Consider the following 16,127-nt stretch of genomic DNA (forward strand, 5'->3'; position numbering starts at 1 on the left):
GCTTCAATTGGAAAGTGTGATTCTGCTGCAGAGTACCTTGAAAAGATAAAGAATAAGTTTACTGTTTTTTCAAAGACTTATGCCACACAGATCATAGAGCAGTTGATCACAAAGAGATACTATGGCAATACCAGTACTATAAGAGATCATATCATGGGGATGTGCGTCTTGAACTCCAAGCTCAAACAAATGGACTTGGACCTCAAGGAGGAGTTTCTGGTTCACCTGGTGTTTGCTTCTTTGCCAAAGGAGTTTGCACCATTTGTTGTAAATTACAACATGCATCCAGAAAAATGGAACATGGAAAAGGCAATTGGCATGTGTGCGCAAGAGGAAGATAGACTCAAGAAACAGAATGGTGGGTCTATCAATTTTGTGCATAATAACAAGAAAACGCCCTTCCATGCTGCTTCTTCCCCTAAGGCAAAAGATAAAGCTCCCATGCCATATCAGCATCAACACCAGCGTCCTCCAACAGGTAAGAATGAGTGCCACTACTGTTACAAGGAGGGACATTATAAGCAAGATTGTCCCAGCTACCTGAAAATGATAATGGCAAAGAATGGTGAGAATGTTATTTCATTTGTAAATGAATCCCTGTATATAAAGTTTTCTAAATCTACTTGGTGGATTGACTCTGGTGCAACTGTGCATTTTGCAAATTCTTAACAAGGGTTCCGTTCGACAAGGACTACGCTAAGAAGCGAAAGACACATTAAAGTCGTGAACGGAGTACAAGCAGATGTGGAAGCTGTTGGCGATGTCTCCCTCGAGCTAGTTAATGGTTTCATGCTTGTATTAAAAGATGTTTTATTTGTTCCTTCGCTTCAGAGAAACTTGATCAGTGTATCACGCTTAGACACAGATGGTTTTGGTTGTCATTTTGCGAATGGCAAATGTGAACTATGGTTTGATAATAATTGTATTGGTAATGCTTTCTTTTACAATGACCTTTATTTATTATCTATGCGTGATAAAGTGCATTCTGTATGTGATGTTAATGTGAATGAATCCTTGTCAGAGAAAGAAACAAAGAAAAGAAAGAGAACTCAAGATACTTCATCGAAATTATGGCACTGTCGTTTAGGCCATATTTCGAGGGGGAGAATTGAAAGATTAGTAAAGAGTGAAATTCTTCCTCCGCTAGAGTTCTCTGATCTTGAACAATGCATTGAATGCATTAGAGGAAATTTTTTAAAGCAAATTAAAAAGGGTGCCAAACGAAGTGCAGGAACGTTAGAAATAATCCACACTGATATATGTGGCCCGTTTCCTGTGAAAAGTGTGGATGGCTATGATTCATTCATAACATTCACAGACGATTACTCCCGCTATGGTTACATTTATCCAATTAAAGAAAGATTTGAGCATTGGATAAATTTAAAATATTCAAAACTGAGGTTGAAAATCAGCTTGACAAAAGAATTAAAATAGTAAGGTCAGACCGTAGAGGGGAGTACTACGGTCGACATACCCCTTATGGACAAGTTCCTGGACCTTTTGCAAGGTTTTTACAGAAAAATGGTATAGTTGCCCAATATTCCACGCCGTGGGAGCCTCAGCAAAATGGAGTAGCTGAAAGGTGCAACCATACACTGATGGATATGTTGTGCAGTATGATGAGTTATTCCACACTGCTATTGGGTTTGTGGATGGAGGCGTTAAAAATCGCCATCTATATTCTCAACAGAGTGCCAAGCAAATCGGTGCCCAAAACACCGTATGAGCTATGGACAGTAAGAGAACCCTCACTGACTTACCTGCGGGTTTAGGGGAGCCCAGCTGAGGCTAAAGTGTTTAATCCAAGTATTGGAAAACTGGATCCCAAAACTGTAAGCTGCCATTTTATCGGCTATCGTGAAAAGTCGAAAGGTTTTCGTTTCAACTGTTCAGACAGACATACAAAGTTTGTAGAAACGAGACATGCTGTCTTTCTAGAAGATGAAATGATCAGGGGGAGCATGGTACCTAGAGAAATTGACCTTGAGGAGAAGCGGGTGTATGTGCCTAATCCTATGATTCAAGAGCCATTTTTCTCACTACCTGTTGATGCTGCACCAAAAGTTCCAGAGATAGTGACGCCAGCACCTTCTTCGGTTGTTGCTGCGCCAACTATTCCAGATATTATGGTGTCAACACATGTCGCAACTCCACCCATACCAACAGTGAGTGAAGGTTCGGAACCTGTCATCCAGGAACCGCCTGAACCCGCGGTTGGACATGAGGAGGAGGAGCTACAGCCCCCTATAGAAAATGTGCCAGAAGTTGAGGCACAAAATGTGCCACAAGCAGTGGCCCTTAGATGGTCACAAAGAGAAAGAAGGTCGGCTATTTCTAGCGACTATGAAGTATATAATACTGAAGAGATTCATATGGAGGGTGATACCACTTCATATGAAGAAGCCATGAGAAGTGTTCACTCATCTAAATGGCTGGAAGCTATGAAGGATGAGATGAAATCAATGAGTTCCAATGTTGTTTGGGACTTAGAGGAAATTCCTAAAGGAGCCAAAACAGTAGGCTGTAAATGGGTCTACAAGATCAAACATGACTCCAAAGGTAATGTAGAAAGGTTCAAAGCACGACTCGTGGCAAAAGGCTTCACGCAAAGGGAAGGGATAGATTATAACGAAACCTTTTCTCCAGTTTTGTGTAAAGATTCCTTCAGGATTATAATGGCATTAGTGGCACATTATGACTTAGAGTTACATTAGCTGTCGGAAGCCTACAGTATGCTCAAGTTTGTACACGCCCTGACTTAGCATTTGTTACCGGGATACTTGGCAGATATCAAAGTAATCCAGGACAGGCACACTGGATCATGGTAAAGAAAGCTTTACGTTATGTGCAAGGCACAAAAGGCCTCATGCTAACATACAGAAAATCCAATTCTCTAGAGATAGAAGGGTACTCAGATGCGGATTTTGCGGGGGACATCGATGACCGAAAGTCCACGTCTGGTTATGTGTTCACACTCGCAGGGGGAGCTATATTGTGGAAAAGCTCCAAACAAAGTGTTACTGCATCATCGATGATGTACACTGAATTTGTGGCATGTTATGAGGCCTCGGGGCAGGTTGAATGGTTAAAGAAATTTATACCCGGATTAAGAGTGGTAGACAGCATTCAAAGACCACTCAGAATGTACTGCGACAATGAACCAGCAGTGTTTTATGCTCACAACAATACGTCAAGTGGTGCTAGCAAACACATTGACATAAAGTTTTATGTTGCGAAGGAGAAAATCCAAAATCACTCTATTACACTCGAGCATATAATTACAAAGAAAATGCTTGCGGATCCGCTCATTAAAGGCTTACCACCCAATGTGTTCATGGAACACATAGCCGGCATGGGTTTAAGGGAAAGCCTGTGATTTGTGGAGAATAAAAGGGCCCAAAAGATAAAGAATTTGTTTAAAAACAGTGATGTGTGTGGTAGCTGTTGAGTCTATCGGTCTTGGACCGTGAGGATAAAGCATGCTCTATTCATTAATCTGTGATGGAACAATTAAAGGAAAAAGTTTCAAGTTAAAGTATAAAGTGAGATCAAGGGGGAGAATGTTGGATTGATCTCCTTCCTAATAGGCCCAACGGCCTATTAGGCCCTTAATCCGCACCCTGATCGGGGGCACCCAACCCTTAATGGTTGGTGGGCCCCTGCTGTACAACACCAAATAAAAGGGGGTGAGGGGCCAGGGCACTCGGTACGAGGTTCACCGCACCGCCAGCACCCTCACCCACATTTCCTAAACCCTAGCCGATCTAGAGGGGGCGTTGGAGCAGCGGGAAGTCTCACCATCGCCGCCATCGACCCTGGTCCGTCGCTGTTGGTGTCGTCGTCCACGACAACGCCGCCACGACCATGAAGCCGCTGCATCGCTCGCCGCTGCCCTAGAGCAGATCTTCATCAGTGAACCAGTGATGGCCGCCTCAAGCTCCTCCGGTAGTGATGGTCTCTCCCTCTCTCCCTCTGTGTACTCTCTCATTTCTCCCGTTCTAGATCTAGGACTCTTGTACTCAGAACAAAGGAAAGAACATAGAATCCTCTCGATCTATGCACTGTGTGATCCTATGGGCCGCCTAACAATTCTATAATATTTCGAGCTACATTACATCTTTAAGTTTGCCGGAAATTAAAAAAACATATGTGATGAGGTGCTGAGTGCACTACCCCAAACTGGAATTGCCTTGGCAGCCAAATACTGCCAAGGAAAATACCAAAACCGCCAAGGAAACGATCCTTGGCGGCTGGCCGCCAAGCAAAATCCTCCAAGAGTAGAGCGCCATTGAAATTCTATTAACTTGGCGGCTAGCTGCCAAGAATCATTTACTTGGCGGTTTGGCTGCCAAGAAAAGTAGAGCACCACTAAAATTGCCAAAGCGCCAAGAAAATGTTCCACCCTCCAAGAATATAAATTTACTTGGCGGTTGATGCCCGCCAAGAAAATGTATTAACTTGGTAGCCTTCAACCGCCAAGAAAAGGCATTAACTTGGCAGTTGATGGCCGCCAAGGAAGGGTATTTACTTGGCACAGAAATCATAATTTCCATGGCTACCAACCACCAAGGAAACACATACCACCAATAAAAAAAATATAAATTTTGAAACTCTAGCCACAACTAGAATTCATAATAGCTGTCATGGATTTATAAAGCACAAATTGGCAAGAATACACGCATTTGCCTCAAAATTCACATACTCTCAAGATCATTACATATCTATTTACCCTACAAGCCTCGATTAAACATCATGCATCACAATACATAGCTCTATCATTTAACAATATTACCCATAGACTGACCTAACCTCACATCACTACAATCACAGCCATCGTCGTCATCACCATCTGAAAATAATGAGGAAATAATTAGTATATCAGCTGACAAAGCATGGCACATTGTAATACAATGTTTTACCAAATGTGTAAAATGGAAAGAAGAAAAACACATATCTCTAGTGAGTGATAAGCATCTGCTGTTCTTGCTAGTTTTTAGAGATTGAAAGATGGAACTTGCTGCTCAATTTATGTATTTATGTACTCATTGTAATACAAGTGGAACTGTGCCAGCTACCATGTATCTGAGTGACCATCCTAGGCACTGAACCACAAACAGAAAGGATCAATAAAGGCTTCAAGTGACAAGGTCAACTCAAATTGGAAAACTCGCAGGGTAGCATGTTCTATCTATCAATCTGCATTGTGAATCATTTTTTTTAACTTGGTATAAAATGATTCAAATCATACCCAATCTTTGCTGAAAGGCTTTCATGTTTGAAATACAAAGGTTGGGATCAGAAATATGTAAACCTAGCTGAATCTAGATAGGAAACATGATTCAGAAAAATTATCTACATAACATTCTAACCTCAAATGCTTCCATAGAAGTATATTTTTCAGGATGGCTCCACAACAGCAGCTCTGTCCACGGCTCCCCCTTCTCCCCATGCACATTCATCCTGAAAAATAAAAGGGCATTCGTTGTAAAAACTTATCCGTATGTCATCCAATCAATCCAGGCACAAGAGGGCGTCAATAGAAACAAATCTGACAGGTGTGTTTCATCAAACACATGACAAGTAAGCTACAGTGAGAAATTAAAAGCTCAGCTGCCCATTTAGATTAAAAAGGTAGCAACTGCAAGCACAACAACATAGTCTGATCTCGAGATGCACCAAAGCATAACATACAGAAAAAACGCTGCAAATAATAACCATTTAGATATATGCATATCGAAGGCCCAGAAAAATCACTATATGCTGCCTAATGATCTTTATTTACACCTAAAATTAATAAGCTTCCAGGCTAGCAGTCTTGTTTCAGAACAATGACATCTTCAAAGAAAGAAAGATCCTAGGCTAATCCATACCTCATCTTAAACTAAGTTGACGTTTAAGCAAACTATTATATTATAGAAGTGAAGTAGAAACCATTATGTGTATAGACAGATGCTATTAACTAGAAGAACCAGCAGTGCCACACAAAAGTATTGGCGACAAGCAATCGCTGCTACTGAATAACCTCACAAACATCCATCAAGAATTGCAATACCAACCGGCCAATAATATCCAACAAAAAAACCTTAAGCGTGGAAGGAGAAGGGAAGAGAAGCATACCTAGATTTGGGGCTGCAGCGAGCAGTGGGGCTGAGCCTGAAGCTCCAGCGCCAAAGGAGCTGCCGTGACATGGGACTCCGGCCTGACGCAGGAGAGATCGAGCGGCTCCAGCACAGGGTGAGCTCGAGTTGATCTGCCGAGGTGGGTCTCGAGCAGATCCAGTGAGGTGTGCACTCCAGGGGATGAGGTCGGGGTGGGGTGCTACCTTTCTTCAACGGGATGTAGTGGTGGTAGCATCCTGGTTGGTGAGGAAGTTGGGATGCGGCCAGCGTCTTGGTTGGTGTCGAAGTTGGGGATCTAGCGGCGATCTGGTCGGTGAGGCGGCGGCGGCCTGCTCGGATCGGCGTCGGGGAAGCTGCGCGGTCCGCGTCGGAGTTGCGGCGGCGGCCTGCTCAGATCGGCATCGCGGAAGCCGCGTGGTCCGCATCGAAGCGGCGGTGGCGCGGCGATTCTGGAGGGGCACCACTGGACGCACAGCGCACGGGCCGCCACGCTCTTCTTGGCATCCTTCTTCTGGTCCACCAGAGCAAAGTCATCCGCGTCGGCCCCGGGCGCAGCCTGCTGGACGGGGGCGGGATCCTCACGGGGTGCAAGGTGGTGCGAGTGGAGATTGGGATCGATTTGGCTGAAATGGGAGCCGGGGCTGGTGGCAATTTGGGGGAGGTGAGCTAGGTGGGGCTGGCGGTGGTGAAAATTTTTGGTGAAGGGAGGAGGGAAAGCTAGGGTTTGGCGCCGCTCAAGCCGGGGAAGGGCACGCGCTCGCACACGCTGCGACCGTGGGAGTGGGAGCCGGAGCTGAGAGGTAGGGTTTCCGGTCGGCCAACATTTTATATATTCATGGATCGGGATGGACGGCCGAGACAAGTCGGGCCCTAGCGGAAAACAGCCCTTCATAAGTTTCTCTGCCCATTTAACAGTTTTTCTTTTTCTTTTCTATTGTATTGCACCATTGTGAAGTAGTACATAAAATAATTATCGTATATACACTAATATATTTTCTATATGTAATATACCACATATAAGATGACCTGTACAAGTTTCAAAAATTTTGGAATTGATTTGTTTTTTCTATATGTTAAATGAATTTCTAAATAATTATCAAAATTAATTCTAAGTTTAACTTAATGTCCATCTAATAAGATACACAAAAATTTACAAAAATTATATATAGGATAACATGGTCCATTCATGTCTATTTCCTAGAGATATATGAAAAATTCAACTGTTTTATAGGGCCAATTCAAACTTCTTTCTCCAATTTACCACATAATAAATATAATAATATCTAAATTTGGTTAGAAAATTCTACAAATTTAAATAACAATATATTTTTGGTTCAAGATTTTGCCATAAAAAAATTAAAAAGTTTTAGTTAAGTTAGATCATACATTGTTCTCAAAAATATACATCTCACACATAGTTTATTATAACTCAAGTGAAACTTTGAGATTTGAGTACCTCATAATGTTTTCAAACTCGTATGCACCTCAAATTTGGACACAATCTTATTTCCACCATAATATTAAAAAATTTGAAGTTACAAGACTAATTGTTATGCAAAAAATATATTTATATATTCTCTATTTGGATGGAAGAAAACAAGTTATATGTAGAAGATCCGAGAACAGAAATTAACATACAAAAAGGCAGCCTTAAATGAAAGGTAATTATTTTAGAAAACTTTAGGAAAAAGAATAATCAAATTTGGAGTTTATATGATAGAGAAATACCAATTATAAATTTAAAATTCGGATTAAAAAGAGAAATATGAAATATACATGTGTTCTTCACCATTTCTTGGCGGCTCAGCACAGTAGCCAAGAAAACACTCAGTTTCTTGGCGGCCAACCAAAACGGCCAAGGAAAGACACTGTTTTCTTGGCGCCTCGGCCAAACAGCCGAGGAAAGGCACCGTTTCCTTGGCTGTTGAGACAAACAGCCAAGAAAGCACACATTTTCCTTGGCGGCTAACAAAAATAGTCAAGAAAATATATTATTTTGGCTGTTCGTTGTTACCGCCAAGGAAATGTTATATTCCTTGGCGGCTGAATTGTGACCGCCAAGAAAAATTGAGGCCGCCAAGGTAAATCCGGATTGGTGTAGTGGTGCCGCGCCGTCGCCGTCGCCGTCCGCCCTGCATCCACTTCTCGTGCCGCCGGTCGGTGTGTGTGTCGGAAGAGATGCCCCAGCTGGCCCCTCCGCGTGGCATGGGCGCACGACGGAAGACGCCGCAACTGACGCCCATCCATAGCAGAATAACGTGACGCGCCATGATGTTAATCAGTTCATGCACTACTAGGGAAAGACTGAGACTGATCATCAGTATCGATCGGGTGAAATAAGGTATTGGTCCCACCACTTCTCCAACCAGTAGTAGCTAGGACACCGCGATTAAAAGTTCCGGTCTTTAATTACTAGTGATAACGGTTAAATTTAACCACCAAGTACTAGTCTCGGTTTTTAACACTGGGTAAACCATCCGGTTCTATAAAAGATCTTTTACTTTTAGTTCACCCAGCACCAAAGCATTTCACGTAAACAAAAATTATAAACTCGGAAGAAGCCTACACACCAGATCAATCGATTAGGACCAGCCCTAGCTAGCTGTTAGGAAAGAGGACCTGGAGAGGGGAGGGAATGTGGTTTAGATTAGCTAGGAAAGTACGCTGGCCAGGATGTCGTAGTAGCTGCTTTTGGCAGATTAGGCAGATGCATCAATGTGGTCCATCGCTCGCTCGATCCTTTAGCTGTCCTGAATGCTACGGTGTATGCTGTGACATGCAAATCATGATCAAAAGCTTTTCATTATCTTGTTCATGCCATCATTTGGGACCCAACGTAATCGGTGGCCGCGTGTGCTGGGTTGGACCGGCCGACCGACCCTAGCGGCTTACTTTTTGCCCGCTGCAGCGAGTTAGCACGAGATCGGATGTGGTTGGCACCGCAGATACTACCGCTTTGTTTAGATGCAAATTTTAAAATTTCAAAACTATCTATCTTGCGGTACATGTATGGAGCATTAAATCTAAATAAAATAGAAAATTAATTGCATAGTTTGATTGTAAATTACAAGGCGAATCTAATGAGTCTAATAAAAAGCCATAATTAGACAATAAATTGCTACAGTCAACATGTGCTAATGATGGATTAATTAGTCTTAATAAATTCATACGAGTTGTATAATTAATTTTATGATTAGTCTACATTTCATATTTTAAATGTGCAGAGTTCCATTCAAAAAATTTACACAGTGCATCTAAACAATGCCTAGGTAGTGTGTGGTTCACTTTGTCTGCAGTCATCTGTCCGTTCCGGTCTTGCACCGCACATTGATCCGATCCACATGCCTACATCTGGTGGTCTATGGACTAAGCTCGCATAGCCTCACATGCATATATATCCTTTGCTGCCGCTATTCCTGTCGAGATTATATTCCTTCTTACGTTGGGCAATTGATCGATCGACAACCCAGCGGCCTTTAGAGTATTGTAGCTAGTATATACCTAGAAACATATGTAGTGCTGGAGAATCTCTTGACAAGCACCGACCAACTATCAACATCATGATGCGCTGCGTTACTCGTAGCAGAAACATGACATTAATTAAGGCCCCGTTTGGCTCGAGAGAATGAAAGGCAGAATGGTACGGTGACAATGACGAGTCAACCAGCAATCTCCATGTCCTAACACTAGACCCTAGCGGGGATACGTACCATCCCTTGCGAGGGCCCCTACCCTACTCCATTTAAAGGCTCCCTTTGATGACGACATATTTGGAGGGGGAGTCCTACTGGTCACTACAAGACCCATGCTTGTTGTATCAGATTTCATCGCATCTCGCGCGAAGGTAGTTCCACGGAAGTGGTCAAGTGGAACATCCAAATCACCTACTACTGCATAAACACATATCATTATTGTCATATCACTAACGGTTGTTTTGAATGGCAGTAATGACATATCACTACTTGTTATACCAGTGCCGCTTCATTCATGTCCACTCGCTTGCAACAAAAAAAATCAACTTTTTCAAATAAAGTCAGACAAAAGATAAACTTTATATCAAAAATTGCCAAGCTCAACGTGATCTAAAACTTTGAGTGTGGATCTCCTGCAACCTTGAGTAGTAGCACTGCTACAAAGACCATTTTTCCACCCCCATTTTCGCCGGAGAAGATGGGGCTGCATTTTCACCACCAGCCCGAGGCACGGACCGGCGGTTAAAATGGAAACTATTTTCACCGCTGATCACAACCAGGGGCTGTTGCGGCGGTGATAATTTTTTTCACCGCCGGCCCTAGCCATGATCCGAAAGTGAAATAGTACATATATAACCTCCTCCCTCACCTCCATCCACTGTTGGAGAACGGCTTATTAGTGCCGGTCACAGGACGTGTTAGTGCCGGTCCTTGTGGCCGGCACTAAATGGCCGGCACTAACGTGACAGGCGTTAGTGCCGGCTACTCTGACCGGCACTAACGCACGTTAGTGCCGGTCCGTAATATCAGCCGGCACTAACGTGCCCGCCCCCGTCCGAGTCCTGACAGCAAGGTTAGTGCCGACTGATATAACTAGCCGGCACTAAATGTTTTTTCTTCTTTATGTTTCTTTTCTTTTCGTTTTTATACGTATGGCTATGCGTATTTCTAACGTATGTGACTACATAGTCGTACTCTTTGCATTGCACAGTATTATTAGAACAGCATGTTACACTAACATTATATATATATATATATATATATATATATATATATATATATATATATATATATATATATATATATATATATATATATTTGTCATGTATGGAACACTTAGGAGTTCAAAAGTACATGAGATATTACAAATTATTGCGCACATCAACTATAGTAACGTATCAGCTTCCTCGTCGTCGGATCTTCTTGGGCGACGCTTATACGGAGATCGCCAAGAAATTCGCCCTTAGGATTTATGACTTCATCGAGTAGAAATCCGCATATAGCTTCTTGAATTGCCCTGATCCGAGCGATTTCAATGAGTTCTTCTTTCATCCACCAACGCTGTCACATTTTTCGATAAAAACATGAGAATAAAAAATAATGAATTAAAATAATGAGCAGATGTGATTGTGCTCACATACATTGAATGCCTCCACTGTCATTTGCCCTTTTTCACTTGCAAAAGAGTTGATCCACTCGCATATGTAGTATCCACATAAGTTGTTTCCTTGGCCCTGTCTCCAACACTATGGACAAATGTGGGTTACGATATAGAATTTTTCTGATGTTTATTGCGAATGACATTAGTAAGCGAGAGTATATTCATACCGGAAAATCAGTCACCCAATGAAGAGGCTCGATTTCACCTATGGGCAAGCCTATGTGTTTGTGGAGGTAGCGACTCCATGCAGTATTTACCACCTCGATGATATCTTGGTACTTTGATTTATCTTGCCTTAACGAGTCGTACACCAAGACCTTGTGCTCCTCAATCCGAATACAAAGCAATATCAAATGAAAGCTGTGCATATACATACGCATAACCAATTAATGTTGATTATAATAGTTATTAAATAGTATTATTAATACGAAGGGATTGAAAAAAAAGGCTAACAAAGAACGACTCACTGATGGTTGTATGGCAAGAGAATGAAGGGACACATGCTATTTTTACGCAACCCCCTGTATATAACATTGACTATGTCTCCAGGATTTTGCGCTAGCGATTTCTCATGTATAATATCGGGGTCGAAGAACCCGACGTTATGGAAGTTCTTCTTTCGGCAAATTTGAATTTTTGACCAACGGGACACAAGAAAAACGGGGATCAGTCAACACACAAGGCTAAAATAATGAAACGAGAGACAATACTTACATGCACCATACACTAACGAGGCACTTGTGAAGGGCATCTTGATGGTATAAATTGTAAAGTGCTGCAAACTCGATATATACATCATCTCCCCCCCCCCCCCCGCCAGAAATGCTCATCTTTAATCCGAGCTGGGAACATCTCTAATTGATTAGCTTTAGATTGCATGGCATACCCAATGTATTGTCCCACCCCCTTCTTGGACTTTCGCATAACCCTCAGCACAAACTTTGAGCTTTTTCCCATAAAGAACAAGAAGCCCACATTGGGTCCTAACGGTGGTGTCGTCAATGGGGTCCCCCGGCCTGTCGGCACCCAAATTAGGGTGCTCCGTGAAAGCAACACTGCTACGACGCTGAGAAGGGGGGCTGATCTCCACATTGGCAGCTGGTTGGTCCGAGCGTTGCCCAACTGCTGCCTCAAGTGACATTATCCGGTTTTCTAGGCTATGGATCTTCTCTGCCACTACTGCCTTGCTTCTGCATCGGCTTCGGTAGGTTTCGAGATCTCCGGAAAAGCCATATTTCCATGGAACTACGCCCACGCCTCGGGTCCGTCCAGTGTGTTCCGCATTCCCAAGAGCGTAAGTTAGCTCGTCATTCTCTCTGTTGGGCTGGAAGGTTCCTTCTTCGGTACGCCTCATTGCGTCCTCGAGTCTTTGGGCAACCTCTCTTAGTACGTCGCTAGTCACAAACATTCCAGTGTCGGGGTCTAGTGTGCCTCCATGAGCATAGAAGTAATACCTTACTCGTTTGTGCCAACTCAAGGTCTGCGGTATGATTCCTTTTACAATTAAATTATTTTTCATCTTTTCCCATTTCGGAATAGCAACCTTATAACCTCCAGGCCCAAGTCTATGGAAGTTTTTCTTTTTGCTAGCATTCATTTTGCCTTGAATCGAGGCTGCCATGCTGTCAGCACTGTGCTTGTAATTCACGAATTCATTCCACCACTCTCGTTGCTTCTTCCAGACTTTATCAAAATCTGGTGTGAGGCCCTTGTTGACAAAGTTTGCCACCAATTTTTTCTTGAACGAGCCGAACTGAGTTGCCATCTTCTTAAACGCCCATCCCTTTACTTTGTCAGCTTTGCCTGGGGGAAAGTTGAAGTGCAACAATACCTCTTTCCATAACAAATCTTTCTCTGAATCTGGCACGATATCTTCAGGTCGATCAGAGACTTTATTTCTCTTCCAAAGCTTGTACTTTATGGGGACGGATTCCCTAACAAGATATCCCAATTGATTTACAAATGTCGTCTTAATTTGACCAGGGGCTAGTGGCTCGCCGATTGCTTCGTTGATCTCCGTGATGGTCGTACATCCTACCATCTTCCTCTTGGAGCCACGTTTCCGTTTAGGCTTCGTCGATCCTGATGCCTGAAAGAATCGCAAATTTATCAAGCGGGTTGCTAGCAACTAGTGGACGTCGCGGCAAGTATGCGTAACATATATATTGAGAAAATGTTTATCCTGGTGCCTGAAAGAATCACTAAACTTTTATACCTCGGCTTCCTCGACATCTTGGTCCTCCCCACTAATATCTTGGTCCTCGTCGTCATGATAATGCAAGTTTAAAAATTGGCTGCCATCGTTCTCGTCCTCATCAAACTCTGGAGCTACGTACGCAGTACTATCACGAATGAGGTCGTGCATTAACTCGTCTTGGTTGTCCGTAGGATCCATTTCCACTACCTGAAACAATAAAAAAACAGCAAGCCACATACTATCTGAGGGTCAAGTTCATTTCTGGAGTGTTTGAGCATCCATTTTCAGACCCATCTCTGCTGGATATAGTTGTAAGGTAAGTTTAAAAATTGGCTGCCATCGTTCTCGTCCTCATCAAACATACCAACTGGTTGCTAGATCGATAGATCCATGGAGCAAAAACAAAATACTTAGGTCAACCGTTAATGTGTGCCAAGTTAATAGAGTTTCGTTAATGTATCAATGGCAAGAATAGGACCAGAATAATCCAGGCACATGGATGTGAAGCAACAGATAGGCCCTAGCCCATAAAAACCAATGACCTCAGCCAAGCTTAGGCATCTTTCATAAGACAATAGTTAGTTTATTGCCATATAAACTCGATGAGACATATATTTCTGCGACATATATTTTCTCATATATAGTTCCACAAAATTAAATAGAAATAGTAGCATCACTTGCGAAATTGGGAATCGTTAGCAAGAAATTGCATAGTTTTGACATGTGGTATCGATCGCTCATGTTGAACTAAACTACACCAACAAAAAAAAAATCAAATATTGGAGAACAAGCTCACACGGCAGGCAGTCGGCAGCCAAGCTGACGCAGAAGTCTTGATTAATTGATGATTGATATGAACAAACAAATTTTGTCAGATAACTGCTCATGAGAACGATCCAGATAAAGAAAGACAGATTACAAAGAATATTTACTCAAGGATTAGAAAACAAAATTAGAATAAAACTCTGCTATAGAGAAGCTGTATAATGTTGAAATTCGTAGAAAACAAATTGCAAATGATAAGCTTGTCGGTAATATTCGTGTGCAAAGTACAACTCATTATGCCATTGGCAGTTACACCACAAAATAGATGTACTGGTATTTGCATTACATCCTAGCCTCAAGGATACACAATATGTGAAACTCAGGAAATATTTGACCCAAAAAGAATAATGCATTGAAATATGCCCGCACCAATCACCCATCCAAAAAAATGGGGATAGATTCAGCTGGAAATTACACTTGATAAATAATTATAAAAAAGAATTACATATCGTAAGAGGAGATTGTGGAGGCCGCAAAAGCTGCAAATGCACATGAGTTCATATCGTAAGTCTTAAACATGTTCTATTCCAAATACATATTATACATATTGCCCAACATGCCTTTGTCTGAACTCAAAGCCTATTATTTTTCAGATCATTGAAGGATGGATATGATACTGATTGTGGAGAGCATGGTATACAACTCTCAGGAGGACAGAAGCAAAGTATTGGTGCACTGCTAACTTGTAACTTGTTGATGTGATTAGTCAATTTTCTACTTTACAACACTGCTTCTGTTAGTACCAATAATTTGTGTTGCCATTTATACCATGCTGATACAATGCTCCTAGATTTTTTTTTCTGAACCACATGACTACTAGATTACTCTGCACTTATAAATTTCCTTGAACTTAATTGATAATTTCCCTGAAATGATAATTTCTTTCATTTGTTTGCATGCACAAGAATTGTGTCACCTAGCCACCTCACTATATGTAAGGGCAGGCAAGGCAAGAAGTAAGTCTAGCTCCTGCAACTCAAAATATATTGGTATATTCTTCATGTGAATGATGTAGAATCCTGAAGTTTCTACTTATACATATATTAACTGTAACTAGAGAGCTGCATTTGGGTTTGAGTTGAAAGGATAATCTCATTAATAGAATGTAAGTCAATTGTTCTAGTGGAAGTAGGAATTCACCATCTAATCTTTTCCTGATTTTGCTCCAGGAGATTACCAGCTAGCAGCTATATGCTTCTTCAAGGTTCCTTCAAGCAATCAACAGGTAACTGGAATATACTTTTCGTGTGCATGACCTGAACAGACAAAGAAATGGGATCTCGCTGAACTAAATTAACTTTGCCAGTACCATGGTATTTTTTTTATCACAATTGCGATTGCTTCTGCTAGCTCAGTCCAAAGATGCATCTGCATTTGTCTGTGCATATACATAGTTGATTACTTTGCAATTCAGGGATGCAGTGGGAAGGACGAGGTCACGAACAAACTGCAAGAACGAATACACAAGTTTGGATTGTGGCAGCAGTACGCAATAGAGAGATAGAACACATTACCTCGGCGGAAGCAGGGGCGGCGTGGTCGGGGCCGGGGCGGCGTGGGGGCAGCCGGGCGGCCGCGATGGCGCTGATGACTCGACGGGCGGCTCCACGGACCGGGCGAGGACGCCGAGGTGCGCGGCGGCGCGGGCCGGGCGAGGACGCCGAGGTGCGCGGCGGCGCGGGCCGGGCCGGCGAGGACGACGACGAGGCGTGGGGGCGGCCGGCCTGGGGACGACGAGGAGGGACGGCGGGCTGGGGACGACCTCGAGGGCGGCCACGGTCGAGCGCCGGCCGGGGACCCATGCACGGCCGGGGAAGAACGCGGCGGCGCACGCGGGCGAGCGAGCAGGGGCG

General features: G+C 42.9%; 1 long non-coding RNA gene across 1 annotated transcript; it reads left to right on the plus strand.

Moving 5' to 3' along the window:
- The first annotated feature begins 13,901 nt into the window (after nucleotides 1–13,901).
- LOC120699066 lies at nucleotides 13,902–15,737 on the plus strand. The gene is made up of 3 exons (XR_005685195.1): nucleotides 13,902–14,778; nucleotides 14,868–15,230; nucleotides 15,444–15,737. It is a non-coding gene; the product is annotated as an uncharacterized LOC120699066 (long non-coding RNA).
- Nucleotides 15,738–16,127: the final 390 nt, after the last annotated feature.

The sequence above is a fragment of the Panicum virgatum genome, chromosome 3K (assembly GCF_016808335.1).
Source record: "Panicum virgatum strain AP13 chromosome 3K, P.virgatum_v5, whole genome shotgun sequence".
NCBI classification, from domain to species: Eukaryota; Viridiplantae; Streptophyta; class Magnoliopsida; order Poales; family Poaceae; genus Panicum; species Panicum virgatum.